This window comes from Haemaphysalis longicornis, unplaced genomic scaffold (genome assembly GCF_048455015.1).
Source record: "Haemaphysalis longicornis isolate Haplotype H1 unplaced genomic scaffold, Haemaphysalis longicornis Haplotype H1 scaffold_7, whole genome shotgun sequence".
Lineage (NCBI taxonomy): Eukaryota > Metazoa > Arthropoda > Arachnida > Ixodida > Ixodidae > Haemaphysalis > Haemaphysalis longicornis.
Window position 1 is genome coordinate 145,527,659 of NW_027526422.1, and position 13,589 is coordinate 145,541,247.

At 47.9% G+C, this 13,589-nt stretch overlaps 1 protein-coding gene across 1 annotated transcript in view; it reads left to right on the forward strand.

Annotated features, from left to right (window-relative positions):
* Positions 1-5,107: 5,107 nt before the first annotated feature.
* LOC144147099 (E3 ubiquitin-protein ligase MIB2-like) overlaps positions 5,108-13,589 on the forward strand; it is a 145,123-nt gene continuing 136,641 nt past the window's right edge. The window contains exon 1 of the mRNA XM_077679158.1: positions 5,108-5,348. The gene's annotated coding sequence lies outside the window, so the exon portion shown is untranslated. The remainder of the gene's footprint in view (positions 5,349-13,589) is intronic.

Below are 13,589 nucleotides of genomic sequence, written 5' to 3' on the forward strand. Positions count from 1 at the left end.
GTTTGTAGCGCAAGAGCGAATTGCTCATCAACTGGAAGTGAAGGACAGGTGTGGATGTCAAACTTTCCTTCTAAAACAGATTGTGTGCGCCTTCCATTCCCCGGGAGACCTCCAGGCCCGTATGTGAACGCGATCTAAATTTGCAATTTAGGCGGACTGGTCAAGCCTGCACTTCCGAATGATGACGTCATGAATAGCGCCGTCCAATCGCAAAGGCCGCCAGGGCTCTTCTCGCGCCTTCGGGCAGGGGCCCTTTTTTGGGCGAAAAATGTGGTTTCGGTGTAAAATAAAATAAACACGTTTTTTTTCGAATTCAGCGCGAGAAGAACTATAAAGTTATGGTTCCAACAATTTTTTTTTTGAAATGCCCTTCAGCAGCCCTTCAAGCCGGGAGCACAAGTTGTTGCAGGTGTTCCAATGCGACCTTTCAAGCCTCGGGAGCAATAATTCCGACACCCGTTTGGAGGGTGCCTTCGATGGACCGTAACCGTTCCCTGACGTCCCCAGGGTAATGTCGTCGGCCCATGTGCTGTGTCGGAGGTTGGGCACCTGCGCAAGTTGTCAAAGTAAGTTTAGTGCTCAGTGGCTAAGGCGTTGCGCTGCTGAGCACGAGGTCGCGGGTTCGATTCCCGGCCGCGGCGGCAGCTTTTCTGATGGAGGCGAAAAGCAAAAACGCCCGTGTGTACGAGATTTCGGCGCACGTTAAAGATCCCCAGGTGGTCAAAATTAATCCGGAGCCCTCCACTACGGCCCGCCTCATCGCCTGCGTTGCGTCGGCGCGTTAAACCCTACAATCACAAAGTAAGTTTAGTGGAGAGAGAATAAGGAAAACGAAAGAGGCCCACCATATTAGCTTTGTAACCACAGCTGTACGTTGTCTCGACATTCTAAGAAAACAATGTTTAAGAATGCCTCTAAAAACGCAATGAAAACTTTGGTTCTCTAATGTGCATGTGATGAATGGCCACGTGAGTGATTGGGCGCGCAAGTGAGCCAGCCAGAACGACAGCGACGATGACAAGGACGAGGAGAGCGCGGGAGTGATCGAGAAAGCTCGAACTGCGACGACTGGAAGTCAAGCGGCGGAGCGGGGCGCGGTTACATGGGAATTACCCCGTGAGATGCCTGGTCCAGGAGCCACCTTGAGCTGGACCGTCACTACTCTCCGCGAAGGCCCGAGAGCGCGTTTGGGCGCCGTCGTACAGGTGCTGGTGCGCCGACTGTTAGAGCCGCTAGAATAACGACGCGACGGAACGTGAGCGGACTTGGTTATCAAGCATTGCTCTCGGACCTTCAGAACTGCGAGACTATTTTGTGTACCTTCGAACTGTTGACTGTGCTTCCGTGTGACCCAAACGCTTCCTGCCTATAACGTCCCACCATCTACACTCTTGTGCTTGTCTTCGTCCACGTTAAATATATTTTTAGAAGTGTTAAACAGTGTTCGACTCTGCCTGCGTGGTCCTTGGCCCATTCATAACAAAAGTGCTTGAAGAGGCAGCTGTAACATGAGACCTTGATTTTCAACTGTTATGCAAGCATAAAAGCGGATAAAAACCACTCACCGCGAGAAACTGAGAGAGTGAGTGAAAAAAACGAGTTTTTAAACGACTAAATTGAAAAAAAAGTGGTGGGGGGAATTTTTCGAGTACGGGAAGCCGCGAGCTGTCGCCTCTACTCGGGCCTACGCTATCAGATCTTCTTGACCTTGACGTAGCGAGCTCATCAGCTCACACTTCGACGCCTCAAATAATAGGTGGTATGCGGTGCAGGAGTTTCTGAAATGGGCAGTTCTAAGGGTATTGGCTGTGAGATATGTATACAATAGGACGGGTGGCGGTTAATAATTTATACCAGTGCAGCATTGGGCATACCCGGTTTGTATGCATTTTGTAGTGTGGGATTTTCGAGCTACTCAGCAGTTTCCCGAAGAATTCGTCGTTGAAACAGGAGTGTGCAAGGACCAGACAATATTGCTCCAAAATGTCATTTGAAAGATGCATCTTTCATTTATTTTCACCGCGGCCGCTGTGCTTGCTCTTGACAGTCTTCGGTGTTTGATTTGCGGCTTCGGGAATTCTTGTAATCAGGATGAGCTCCATTATCCTGTGAATGCTTCACCCTCCCATCCTTCTACTTATCTTCACGGCAAACTCTGGGTACTGTCGTAGCCGGGGTCCGTGATCTCGGGGGCTCACCGCATCGGACCAGGATTGAGGGGCCAGGGCGACAAGGAGAAGCAAGAAGGTTTATATACAGTTGGGTTACATGGTCAAGATACAGGGTCGAGTGTCAAACAAAGGGCCTGCACGGTCTTAAATAGAGTTTCAGGTCCTTGTACGGGGTCTCTGGCTCTAACCGCACGAACCAATCACAGCACGGGCACCGTGTTACCAGGGCCCCTGTCATTGGGCCCTCCGGGGCCTCAATCACAGCGCAGGCTCCGTGTCTCCAGGCTGTCGGTCCGGGGTTCTCCGGGGTCTGAAAAAGTGGGCCCACGTTCCGGTCACGGCGAAGAACGCAGGAGAGGGGTGCCGACCTTGACTGCCGGGCTCTCCAGAAGGGCGCATTCCTTTTCGTTGTTTTACTGTTTTGCAGTATTCTCGGTGTTTTCTCAGCGTTCGACCCGTGCTTCGAGGAAAGACGCTTGCTTGGCTTCCCGGGAGCTCTCCGACCCGGTGGAAATGGTTGCTGGGCGCTTTGGGACGATTCCACGAGCCCCGCGAAATACGCTTGCGAAGCAGCACATGAGGCTTCGAAGTTTTGTTGTCGGTCTCGGTCGCTACAGTACAGATACGCTTGGACGTGAAGGTGGTATCGCGTGCTGTCAGGGGAGCCGATGATAACAGAATCACAGTAAACACAGTTTGTCGTGTGCATATGTTGTTGGACTCTTAACGACGATAGTCTTTCTTCGGCTACCTAAAGGCGAAAATTTTGGTCTGTCTGTCTGTCTGTCTGTCTGTCTGCCAATAAAATACAAATATAACTGCAAGATGTATTTTATTTTATATGATTTCCGAAATGACTCATGTGGGCCTGTTGGTAGGATATCGCAGAAACGTTTGGTAGCGCTGACACAGGCATGGACGCAGCGAAGGAACAGACGCGAGGAGCTAAGTACCACGAATTTTATGACGAGGACGTCTGCCATCTATAATTGAAAAATTTGACAGACGTCTCAATAAAAATGTAATCACTTAATATCCAGCGCAGAAACTCGAGACTATTCCTTCTCAGTGCTACAGAGGCAGCGCCGATGGACTGGTCGGCCGCGATTGTTACCCTTTGTGCCTCTATTATGTCGCGTGTAAGTTGACTTCTCGATTTTGCCATTAATGCCCACCTAGGGCGATAAGAGTGTATTCATGGCAAAATCTAAAGCTCAACTCACTCGCGAGATAATGCAGGCCAGAGGGATAGCAAGTGCGGAGTACCAGTGCATCGGCACTGCCTCTGTTTACTGTACACATACAATACCTTTCTTTAATGTGTGTTTTGATAATTCAGTTTCATTGTCACGTATATATGGTGGAGCAACGTCAGCGTCCTCGCTCGGCTAACATTGCCAGTTTTGTCAAAGGTCACTCTATCGCTCTATATGGTCCCGAAGGCGTTGTTCAGGCGCCTGAATTTATGCAAGTTTTATTATAGACAATATTCTACAGGACCCGTGTTATGGTTACGCCGAACAATACCGTAAAAGGTCAGTCAACTTTCGGCCTCAAGCGTAGAGTGGTCGCGCATCGCCCCTGTTTAGCGTCGCACGTTTAACAAATAATTAAGGGAATAATACGCCTAAGCAGTTTTTACTATCACCAGTCCTAGCCAACGGGGGGGCGTGCAGCACCTATTCATCGCGGTGTTTGTTGCGGACATGGTAGGTTGTCGTACCTGTGTCTACAGGAACAAGAAGCCCAATGGGATCTGAATTCTTGTTCAGTATGCGGAATACGAGACTAAATGTACAATTAGAGTGTGGAAGGAGGCCAAAAACAAGTTTGTTTTATAAAAAGGCTGCTCCGTTTCGATAACAATTACGACAGTTTTATCGCAAGGCGAAAGCAAATAATTGGATATTAAGGAAAAGTAATAAAGCTCCGGGGACTGAAACCCCTCTTTCGGCTGAAAACCTGAAAAATCGCCTAAAAATATCCCGAAAACTCACTTTCAGGCGATTTTTCAATGGCGACACCGAATTTGTTTGTGCGATTGGAGGGGGCAGCTTAAGGCAGCGCCAAGAGCTTGGGCGTCGGCAGGATTTTGTCTTGGGGGAGGGGGACCCGTTCGGTTGAGGGGAAGAGGGAGAGAGTGAGAGGGGCGGCGCAATTGTGGTGGGCTGGCTTGAGGGGGGGGGGGGGCGGATAAGCTTCACCTTTGCACCCCCCTGCCGACGCCCATGGCCAAGAGAGGTGACCGGGGTGTTGGGGTGTTCTAGTGAGGCCTTTATTTCCCTTTGCGCGTGCCACCACTGAAATTCAGAGGTGCAGCTGGTCCACTGAAAACTTCATTTTTAGTTCTGGATTTTTTTGCGCAATGCAGCGCAAAATTTCACGATATTGCGGTGTTTCTTGTTAAAACAATCCTTTTCCTTGGCTGGATTGGAGCTGAGTAAATTACCGAACACTTCCATATTGAACCAGGTTGTACGCGAACACTCCAACGTATTTGGAAGAAGTGGCTGAAACACATTCGTTTTTTAATGTCGTTTTTTTTTTTAATTTTCGTTTTGTCTCTGAATAAACATTTTGTAAAGATAAAGCGCCCGGTAACTACAGGGCGCACGCGTCGCGAAAACACCTACCAGACCAAAACAATGCCTTTGCCCGTTATCAGCCATTCTAACCGCAGTGGTCTGGCGAAACAAACGTATGTGCGCATGTGCGGGCAAAGAACGTGAGTCATTAGAGATTGTGTCCACGACCAGTGGAAATAAGGGCCACTCAAGGGCCTTCTTTCCGTACGGGCGTTGCTCGGAATCGGGTTGTGTTGAGACCATCTCGTGACGCCGCGTCAGATGCGTGGTGCGCGAAGGGAGACGATAGCGAGGGGCGGCGTCATTGCAGCATCCGGCGGCAACGGCGGCGCGCCGTTGGGGGGCGAGAAAACGAGGAAGCCGTCGCTAACGCAACCGCGGTAAACACGAGCCGGCAAGAGAGAAGGGCGCGGCTCTCTTGCGACCACGTGAGGATTTCTCGGCTGCGCGGCGGAGTGGTGTTGTGTCTGTGTTGTGAGCGTACGTAGACAGCGCGCTTACGGCGACGACAACCGCGACTTCGGTTTGGGCCTCCTCGTCACCTGTCGGTCACCCGGAGACGTTTTCGGATGTGAACTGTAAAGCCCAGTCCGGTAAGTGGAATCGTGGCGTCGTTGCCATTTCTGCGTTTCGTTTTTTCCCACTACCCAACCCAGCCGCACTTGAGCGGTTCACTTAACGCGCGCCGGAATGCTGCATTTGTTATTTCGCCGTGTTTTTGGTACTTTATGCAGTTTAGTTTTGGCTATCAGTGTGAACTGCATCCGCTTTTTTACCGCCCTCTCGTACCTTATCCCGATCTCTCAGCAAATCGGCACTCATCGCTTTTTTCTTGTTTTTTTTTTTTTTATTGCCCGCCTGGAGATTCTGCTGATCGGTCAGTCGGTGGCACGTGTAACTCAGCAGATAGTGGAGCGGGTTAGGGTTTATGTTCAAGAAAGCGGCCTCGTATATGCTCGCTTCGCTGCCGCTTCTGTCGGAAGACGATAACATTCTGTCGCCCCTGCCACGTAAATCGCGAGCTCGTTTTGTATTTTTGTGTCAGACTACTGTTTTTCATCGCGTGTGTTTTACGCTGTCGCAAATGTCAAGCGCACATATATATTTTCAGTGAAAAGAACACCGTTCAATGTCAGTTTTGTATTGATGTTTTGCCTCAAATATGACGAATGGTTTCTTTTTGCCCGCTAGTGTTGACAAGTATTGGTGACATGCTTCGAGGTTTAGTGGTTTGGCAACGTTTCGCCTAGATAAACTTCTCCGTCAAACTTTTTTTTTATCTTTTGGCCGGCTGTATGAATAGACAGACAGACAAACCAACGAGTTTGAGTAAAACCAAGAAATACTACGGTCTTTAAAACTTTCCGATACCCGCTTCTTGGGACAGGAAAAGTCCTCTGATTTGGCACCAGCATTGCTAATGTTGCTCCGGCGTGACATGATTATCGTGTCTGTTAGCAGAGCCCGTTCTCAGTTATCAGGCTGTCTTGCACGCCGACATATGAGCGGTGTGGATGTATGAGCTCGCATTATGGGTGGCGTGGATGGCAAAATGTTTGCCATTTGGGCGGGGTGACAGGATCCATACCGCGTCATGGCCCGAACAATTAAGCGAAGAAATATCTCTTCCGCACCAAATGTTCGTGTTCCTGCGGTTTCTGAAACACCCGCCCAGCCCTCCCACGCCGACGGCCCATAGCCCAGCGCGTAAAGTTGACTTCCCAGGTCCATTATCCGAGCCTCGATCTTCGCGATCGCCGCGCCGCCTGCAGCCGCTTCTCCGCCGCGCTTACGGGATCACCGCTGCAAAGCTGATAGCGGCTCGTGCAGTGTTCTGGTTCTCTTTCGCTTCTTTTTGCCCTTCCGTGCCCTAAACAACTTGATATGGCGATGTCTGTAAGCAAATAGGCCGTCTAGGGCACTTCAAAAAACAGCTGCGTCCTGATAGTGCTCGAAGGCCAACAAGAGCTATCCGGGGACGCGGTGCTGCGCGCTTCTTCGCCGCTCTTACGGGCGTCGGCGATGGCCGCGGCATATCACCAGTCACCTCCGTATATGTCAGGCGCAAATAAATTCTACTGACGCCTCGTTTAGACCTTATACCTTATGCTTTGCGGCAAGAACAACGAATCCAGCTTATATATACGTCGTAGAAAAAGATGATTAGGGTATGTGGTTACCTAATACCTGACAATAACTTGTGCCTTTTATAGGAATAGAGGTCACGCGAACATGTTAAGTATATTCCAAGGCTCTGCATAGTTAAATATGCGCCCACTCTCGCCTTATAGAAAGAAGCAAAGAAGGCTAATGCAGCCACGGGATAATAAAAGCAATATATAGCTCGTGCGGGAATGAAGAAAAAAGTGCAGCTTCAGAAATGGTAGAGACGTTACTCTTGACTTAAGCAATATAAGACTCACTAGACAAACTAATGCGAAATGCACTTATATTTTCCAAGGCAGGGAAGGGGGGCGCTTAACTATCGTTATGTACAAATGCGGAGCGAAATCAAGGAATTGCAGTTATAGTAATCACACACACAAGCTCCGCGTTCACTTTTAATCTTTTTTTCGACTTTAACGAACAGCTGATCACTTGGCGGACACATTTTTTGAAGTATTAAGTTTATAAGCGATAAAAGGTGTCGTTCGAAGAGTACGGTATCTGATAAGGCCCTCTGATTTCACTTTTGTGCAAGATTCTGCAGGCTCTCGGTGTCATATGATGATGTTCGAAAAAAGCGTTAGCCGCGGTCGTGGATATAAGCGGAGGATATATGTAGCAGATGATGACTGTTTGCAACGGCTCACATCGCGAGAAGGCGACCCAGCCGTATATTCTTTGTGCTGACTCGGGTATGTAATGTTTGCATTATTCATCGTACGTCGGATGTCCGTGAAATTTATGCCCCATTGGCTTGTTCAGGGATGTAATCAATATCTGAGATATGAAGCGTAACTGGCGTGCTGTCAGGTATGAGTGCTCCGCTAGATTATGAAAACACACGAAACCGATTTACATCGTAGTGTATAGCCGTAGAATGAGCATCTGAACGAACGCTACTTACGGATGTACTGTTAGTAAATTTCAGCGCAGCGGAATTACAATGAGCTCCATGCATATGCCGGTTTCGCGACGCCGGCCTCTGACACGCACCTGACGCTTGTCGGACCGAATGTACCATAGTAAGATCGCGTCAGAAGCATTTAAACTCTCGTAAATACACCACATTTGAGAACACAGTGACTGCTCCACATGAATATGTATTTCAGAGCATACAAACGGAAAATATCAGTTCCAAACGTGCCGCAAAAGCAACGGCGACAGTGGTGAGCGGGCCGGTGACTCCCGCGACTGCTTTCGAAACGGGCCGCTAGGGGGATTTCAGTGGCGCCCCTACAGACAGCGCTCGAGCCGTATATCCCCGTCGTCATACAGCGTGCGCAGGGTCCTGCATGAGAGAGGGCCAAGTCACTTCATTGCGCACCTCTCCCGCTCCCCCCTCCCGGGAGTGAATTTTTAAAGCGGCTCATTTATCCTTTCAACACTCTGTACCACGAAATTCACGTCGCGAGCGTTCACCTTGAGGCAAAAGTGCACGTTTGCTTTATGCACGTTCGACTTGGGACAATCTGTTGCACAAGAAACGCAAGCGTAGGTAACCACGGAAGCGCGAAATTACGCTTCAATCGCCAACTACGGCGCCGATAATTCTGCTATTAAAAAAACAAAATTTTCCCCTTCCGCAGAAGTTTGGGAATTTCTCAAATAGCGAAAATGAGGCGCGGGTGAAAATTTATTGTGTTGCATTATGTGGGTAAAAGGTGAAATTTCCGTCACACACTATAAGCATAGAAAAATACCGTGAGACCTGTGGTTTTCGTATACACCTTCACCACAGATGTCACGAATAAAGGTAGAAAAGCAGTATTTACTGGGTTTAAAAGACCTACAGACGGCACCGAAGCTGACGCACAACCAGAGCTGCCTTGGTAGCACCTCAGCCTCTTCTTCTTCTCAGACCCAATGTTCAGAAAGACATACCCAAACAGGGAGATTGTCCCAGGCATGCGGCATTACTCCCTGAAAGACTGGCGCCGCAGTCTTGTGAGCAGAAAATGTAAAGCCAGGGGCCGTAAGTGACATAACTAAACCTGGTTTTCTATTTTTCAAGAGGTCATCACAATTTTTTGCGCCCTTCACTAGTATTCAAGGAACCCTGCAACACTTTTTCCAACTTTTGTAGCGTGAGCTACACTGGCCGGGGTTGAGCAGTTTCGCGTAGCTCCTGGAGATCCGCGCTGAGCATGCGCGAGGAGCAGTGACGTCTCACGGCGCAGAGCTGGCGTGCCGGAGCCGCCGCCGCCACGACTGGATTGAATTGGATTGGAATAAATTGGATTGTATTGGACTATAAATCGTTTTAGCAGCAGTAAGCATGATAATCAGCTAATCCTAGACACCAGGAAACCTGAGAATAACCAGCTGAACCTTTGCTCACGCTACGGCATAGCCGAGCTAAGCCACTGCAATTTTTTTTTGAAATCTTAAATGCTTGAACAACGTAGTCGCCCAACACATCCACTACTGAGATTAGGAGTTCGAAAAGTACCTCAGCCAAAAAGTTCTCTACACCCATCAGATAACTTGTAAACTCGCTCAAAAGATCTTCCCCTCTTTCCCGGTCTTGGCGTTCTTCGACGGCCCGAATTACGTCACTGAGGCCATGTGGCGGCTGTTGGCGGGTTTTCTTTTAGTTGCACCAATGAACGCATTTCGATAGCAACTTAAAAAAGAGCCACAAAAACAAAGCTAAATGGAAGGCGTATCAGGTGCTACGAGAAAATCACGCAGTGCCGCTCCGTGCTGGTGATAACTACAGCTTTCCCAGTGGTTCCAGACGCGAAGGAAACACAGAAAGCGCTTATCGAAAGTCTTGCAGAGTCCCTTTCAGGTGAGGCCCCGTCAGCCCTTGTGCACGCATGTGCCTGCAGTGCATAAGTACTCAGCCGCTTCACTTGCACCAACGCCCATATTTTTGTAACGAAGCCTCGGAAAGAATAAAGGTTGCAGATAACTGCGGGAAAACCATGCTGCTGCTTTCTCATGGTATTTTTTCCAGGAAGTGGCTTATCGTAGAAAGCGCGAATGACCCACTAAGATAGCGACTGACGGCACATGGCTTGAGCCTGCTGCCACGGACGGAAACAATCGGACATTGGGTTTGTCCGAGCCGTATTATCAAGGTTCTGTTCAAGGTAACGGACGGCGTGTGGAGTGCGGCGGCAAACAGATATGTCGCCATCGCTTGCGTTATAATTACTATGAAATCAAGGTGACGGAGGCTCGTGTCAAGGCTCGTGTACTTTCTGGAGTACAATGGTCTTCTCGAGAGCTGCCAGGCAGGCATCAAGGTGGGGCGATCTACCAACGATAAACTTGTTGCTCTTGAACCATATATCAAGGATGGCTTCGTGCATAAACAATTTTGTCTTACGGGGTTTTTTTGATGTTGAAAAGGCTTATGACACAGCCTGGCGATACGGCATCCTTAGCGACCTCAAGTCCTTTGGAGTGTCAGGCAACATATAAACACCATTTCTAGTTACATGTCCACGAGGACATTTCGTGTCAAGGTTGGGTCATCCCTGTCCGGGATGCATGTGCAGGAAAATGGTGCGCCGCAAGGCGGAGTTTTAAGCTTCACATTGTTTATAGTTAAGATGAACTCCCTCCGAAAGGCACTGCCGCCATCCATTTCCTGTTCCATCTATGTAGACGATGTACAAATATCTTTTAAATCCCGTAACCTGTCAATTTGCGAACGTCAAGTACAGCTCGGTGTTAAGAAACTCGCTGGCTGGGCGGACCTAAACGGGTTTAAACTAAACCCGGGCAAAAGTACTTGTGTTGTGTTCTCCCGCAAGCGCGGATTTCTGCGGACCCTCAGATTACCTTTAATCGTGCATCTATTCCTGTAAAAAGGGAGCACAAGTTTTTAGGTGTTTTATTTGATGAAAAGCTCGCGTTCGTCCCACACACCAAAGAACTTAAACATAAACGCCTCAAAACACTAAATGTTCTCAAGATCCTCTCCCACCAGTCCTATGGTGCAGACAAAGAACTGCTGCTCCGGGTCTTTACCGCCTTAGTGGGATCTCGGTTAGACTACGGCAGTGTCGTGTATGGGTCGGCATCGAAAGCAGCACTAAAAATGCTTCATCCAGTACTCCACTTGGGCCTTCGGCTTGCGTCTGGTGCGTTCCGCAGTAGCCCGGCCCAGAGTCTGTACGTCGAATGTAGTAAATGGTGCCTGGAAAATCAACGAATGAACATACATTTATTATATGCTGTTAAGGTTTCATCATTGAATAAACATCCTTTTAGACCTGTCTTCAATGATACATCGACAACCCAGCTCTTCTCAAATCGTCCATCTGTTTCCTTTCCCTTTTCACTGAAGGTGAGAGAGGAAGCTTCAGGTCTTTCTCTTGGGTTTTTAGATGCATACACATCATCATGTACTGACATTTTGCCACCATGGCAACTTCAGTTGTGTCATGTGATTTGTCTTTTATTAAAATAGATAAAAAGAGGGTTCCGAGAACTTCTATTCTGCAGCACTTCTTGTCCCTTCAGGAGAAATATAAATGGGCCGAATTTTATAGCTATGCCTCGAAAACTTCAACTACGGTGTCGTGCGCTGTTGATGGTCCTAATTTTAATTCTTGCAACACCATGAGTGTACACACCACTATCTTCTCCGCAGAAGCATATGGCATTTTACTCATCGTTCAGCACATTCTTAAAAAAAAACAAATTCCCAAGTCCGTCATCTTTACAGACTCCTTGAGTGTTGTGCGTGCATTGTCTTCACACAGACCCAGAAAAAACCACATTGTCAATGTTGTCTTTAATGCCATAATGTCTATATATGCTAAAAATTTTCAACTAATCCTGTGCTGGGTTCCAGGCCATGCTGGTATCGCGGGGAATGAGACCGCGGATCAAATGGCCGCCGCTGCTGCACTTGCAAACACAGTGGACATAAGAGCAGTACCCTACACTAACCTCAAGCCACACATAAGACACCTTCACAAAACATGGCAAGCCGACTGGAGTACACGAACAGACAACAAGTTACACATAATAAAGCCACACTTAGGACGATACACTAGTGACTCACACAAGATTCATCGAAGTTGCCCTAGCTAGATTACGGATAGGCCACACACAAGCGACACACTCCAATCTGCTCACTGGATCTCCAAGATCCCTGTGTAGCAGGTGTGGGGAGGGCCTATCCGTACTTCACATCCTCATTACATGCAAAGCACTCCACACAACAAGACGCAAGCACTTCCCTCAACTCTACAGACAACACATTCCACTTCACCCAGCACTCTTTCTAGCGGATGATCCCGTGATTCCTGTACAACGCACATTTGAGTTTCTTAACGACAACAAGTTTTTACGCCTCATTTCCTTACACGCGTAGTGTTTAATTCATGCTACGCCCTATCACAACCTGGCCTTTTACACCAGACATCCTCATTGTCTTTTACTGATTTTATATTGGTTTTGTTGAACGATTTTATACTTTACGTTTACATCCTTCATATCTAACCACTGTTTTGGCGCTCTTTGCCATAGTTGGCCTTGCGCCATAAACACCCAACCATCATCAACGTGACGGAGCGTTAGGGCCAAACACTATCATTTTTTATTTTGTTTAGCTATCCGGTCTTTTGTACAAAATTAGTTGTGCAGTCAATGTAAGCACGCAGTGCTTGCAAAGTGACTAGCAGTTGGTAAAATAACACTCAATTCATCAAGATGAAAGGGCTACAACTAATTATTTCTATTGCGCATGTACACTGAAGCCTGCCCAGCTCAAGAAACAAAGAGAACAGAGCGTTTTTGCCCCTGCACTTTTCATCAACCTTTATTAATTCCTTTTCATTGAGGACTGCTATCAACAAAAAAAAACGCGATAAGCGGTATGCTACGACAATTCGTATAAAAGTGATACATCAATGCCACAGTCCACTTAGAGGTGACGAACGCAAACGTGTCGCCAGAAGTGCCGATTTCAAATCTACACGGAGATATTTGCATGGGCCAGGAGCCTAAGGAACAATTGAACACAAAGCCTACAAACAATTCCACATCAGTCGAGTGGCATTACCTACTCTTTGTTTATACAACATCCACATCATTTTTGATGGTTCTCTTCAGTTCGCCCGTACTTATGAATAGAGCACGAAGATACACTAGCCTTAGCAATGCAGGAACTTCTCGTTCAGTTCTCGCAGCTGCTGTTCCATGCCACTCAACCTGATAAAATCGCGTCTGTTGCCTGAGGCCATTGAGAGGTGGAACGTAGGGGCCCAAGTGCTTCAGGGCGCCGTTCGCAGTGCGTGGTACGTGTGCTTTGCCGCCACGGCGATAACCAATATTTTGAGCCATAGAATTAATAGTAAAAGCTCGTTAATTTGAACCGCAAAGGGGACGCCATCTCAGTTCTAATCAATGAAAGTTCGAAGCAATGACAGGTCGAAGTAATCAAAGAGAACAATAACAGCAGTACGCTATCACTGCGAAGGCACGCCAACTTTTTGATACCTGAAAAGTGGGTGATTTGGGCTTGCATTTTGACCCTAAAGGCGACAGTGAGCACTTCGTACTCTAACTAACGAATGTGTCGGAAAGCCCCATCTTTGCCTTCTTGAAAACTTAAGAAAAAACTGGTGGCATTATATGTGGCCGTGACTTGATGATGATGATGATGATGATGATGATGTCCTCAAAGATTTTGGCACGTACCCAC